This window comes from Chrysochloris asiatica, unplaced genomic scaffold, assembly GCF_000296735.1.
Source record: "Chrysochloris asiatica unplaced genomic scaffold, ChrAsi1.0 scaffold00003, whole genome shotgun sequence".
Taxonomy (NCBI): Eukaryota; Metazoa; Chordata; class Mammalia; order Afrosoricida; family Chrysochloridae; genus Chrysochloris; species Chrysochloris asiatica.
The window spans coordinates 17025427-17029076 of NW_006408521.1; positions in this window are offsets into that span (position 1 = coordinate 17025427).

Here is a 3650-nt window from a genome sequence, read left to right on the forward strand (position 1 = left end):
AAATCAAAACAACAATGAGATATCATCTCACACCAACAATAACAGCAAAGATCAAAAAAGTAGAGGACAATAAATGCTGGCCAAGATGCAGAGAGACTGGGACCCTCCTACATTGTTGGTGGGATTGCAAAATGGTCCAGCCACTCTGGAAAGCAATATAGCGCTTCCTCAGAAAGTTGGAAATAGAAATACCTTATGATCCAGCAATCCCTCTACTTGATATTTACCCACAAGAAATACGAGCCATAACATGAGTAGATATATGCACACCAATGTTCATAGCAACATTATTTACAATAACAAAAAGATGGAGACAGCCTAAGTGCCCATCAGTTGAAGAATGGATAAACAAACTGTGGTACATACACACAATGGAATATGATGCTACCTTGAAGAATAAGGAAGCTGCAAGCCACCGCATAACATAGATGAACCTTGAGGACATTATGCTGAGTGAAATTTGTAAGTCACAAAAGGAGAAATACTGCATAGGACTATTATTGTAAAAGAGTAAGAAAAAGAACCCACACTAAAAGAGGGAAATATATATATATATATTTGCTGATCACCAAGATGTATGGGATGAGAGGAGGGGAGGGAAGGAAGGGAAGACAGAGCACAGGGTAGGGAATACAGGATAGCTTGGGCATGGGGGGTGCGGGGGAGGCAATACACAAGAAGGAAGAGGGAAATGGAAGAACACGGCTGATGGGAGAACAGTTAAGCAGGTTTGCACGGGCTAAGTGGGACAGAGTAAATGATAATGTATGCATAGGCTTGGAACAACAGGGCTCTGGGACACAGGGAATGAGGCATGGTTTGAAGGTGGTAAAAGAAGGGAATAATGTTAAGATTCTTGGCCATCTTTTGAATCTTAGTTTCCCTTGCTTGCCATTGTAAAATAGACACTTGGGGGCGGGGTGGGGGGGAGAAATAGCGAGAATTATCACTACAGAAAGCTTGTAAATCCATCTACAGCCTATAACTGATTGGAATACCTTAAAGGGGGCTAGAAGTTGCCCAGTGAAAAAGGCATCCTGTGGAGCTTTTTACATTGCACAAGACCATACATGGAATCCAGAACCACATCCAAAATCAACTGAGGTAGGAAACTTCCACTGGAAAAGACAAGTAGACCAGCCTGGATCGGCTAGAAGAACAAAAGATACTCCATGAAAGAAAGACTGGCAGGAAAAATCTGAAACAATAATGGCAGTCTGATTGATTACTACCAGAACAAGCAAGTTGTTCGCCTGGGAGCCATCAAGGCAAATAGTCAGGTTCCCTCAGAGCAAACCCCCTTCCAAGACTGAGAATCAAGGGGAATACATGAGCAGGCATGTGGTCTGGTCACCGATAAGGGGAAGAGGGGGAAAACAGCAATGAAGTTGAGAGCTAAGCCTGACCACATTCAATAAACCCCTGTGAACCTGGGTGGAGACCTGAATGGCCAGCAATATGGCATGACCCAGGGACTTCTGGGCCCAAAGGCAGTGGCATGGCCACAGAGGACTAGAGCGGAGAGTGAAGCATCCAGCTGATATGAAGTGAGGGGAGATTCATAAGAACACCCATACTTGCTGATAGTACCCACTTGACATGACTTCGATGGCTGGATGATCAGAACTCGACTAGAAGAAGAAAGAAGGCGGGGAAGAGTAACCTGCTACAATTTGATGAACTTTACCTATACTTATGGCTGTAGCAGCTCAAAAAAGGAAACAAATCTTTACAGCGAGGACCACTCCCACACCCCCGATACACAGGGTTGACAGGGATGGGCAACTTAGACATTGGCTACCCGTAGTGGTTACGAATCGTGCTGCTAACCTCAGAATCAGCAGTTCGAAACTACCAGCTAGCTGTTCCGCAGGAGAAAGATGAGGCTTTCAGCTCCCGTAAAGATTTACAGCCTTGGAAACCCTGTACAGGGTCGCTATGAGTCGGAACCGACTCCACGGCACAAAAAAACAACCCCAAAATGGGGTGGGTGGGGGGGGGGGCTACAAAGGCAAGAAGTGACTGGCTTACAAGCTTTCAAGAGGGAGCCTAGTTCTAGACAGGGCAGGGGAAGGTAGACTCACCACTGAACAATTTCCAATCGGTTGGGACCGGGCTGGCGAAAGGAAATGGGGATAGGACTCTTGTAGTACAATAGTGAATAATTGTCATCAGGACTGACTATGAGGCTAGGAAATATAGAGGTAGATGTTTGTTGACAAAAGTAGGAGAGTGATTGATTTTGCAGCCCAGAAGCGGAGGTGCCTGGGACCATCAAATGAGAACGGAGAGCAGGACCCTACCCCGAGAGGCCATGATGCCAGGGATGGAGACAGAGAAGATGATGTGGACAGATGGAGCGGCTGGGGACACTGAACTCAGGGAGGGAGAGGGGCTGTGTGCAGACGACTAGGGGGCAGGCCTGTGTGGTGTACCCTTTGGTTGTTTGATGATGCATGGAGGGGATTGTAGGATGAGTGTAGGCTGAGTGTAGGGCTGATGTTCTCCCATGTAAACCTCAAAATAAAAACTTTAAAAAAAAACACAGGGAATGGAAGTAAATGTTGTTGAATGATGATGCATGGAGGGGATTGTAATCATTGCAATGAAATGAAATATGATAGGATGAATGTAAAGCTGATGTTCTCCCATGTAAACTATCACCCAATAAACAATAAAAACGTTTTTTAAAAAGGAAGAAAAATAAAAGTATGAAAGCAAACCCCTGATTTTTTTTTCTTCCAACCTGCTTCTCCCCACTGTTCTCCATTTCAATTAATAGCATCTCCATTCTCCCAAGTGCTTACGTCAAAAACTTAGAATCATCCCATACCCCACATCCAATCCATTAGCAAATTCCACTGGCATTACGTTCACGACATATTCCAAATGCAAATATTTCTCATGATCGCCATCCTTGCTATTTCCTTAATCTAAGCCAACATTATCTATTGCCTAGACTTCTGCAATAGTCTATTTGGTTTCTCTGCCTCTTTCCTGTTCTCTCTACAATCTATTTTCCAAAGAGTAGCTGAAGAGATCTTCTTTAAAATTGCAAATGTAAAAACAAAAAAACTGCAAATGGAAATTATGGTAATGAGTTCATATTGTATTTTGTGTAAAGACATTGGAAAGTTTTAAGCAAGGTAGTAATAGAGTAGAGGACCCCTGGTGGTGCCATGAGTTAAGCACTGGTCGGCTTGATAGGTTCCCAGTTTGAATCCACCAGATACTTGGGGGGAAAGGGAGAGAAAGATGGGGCAGTCTGCTTCTGTAAAGATTTGCAGTCTGATAAACACTACAGAGCTCTTCTACTATTTCCTATAAGGTTGCAGTGAGTTGGAATCGACTCAACAGCAAAGGGCTTGGTATTTTGGTTTAGCGATATCAAGGCTTTTCCTTTGGTGTTCCCTTTTCCAGAAAATTCTTCCTCCAGATCCATTTCACCTTCATTTATTCAAATCTCTGCTATTAACATCTCTCTGTCAGAGAAGACTTCCCCAAATATTGTACCTAAAAGAGTGTGCATATTACTCTCTACACCCTATTTCTGTTTACTTTATAGCACATGTCACTACTTGTTGTTGTCAGGTGCCATCGAATCGGAACCAACTCATAGCGACCCCATGCACAGCAGAACGAAACAATGT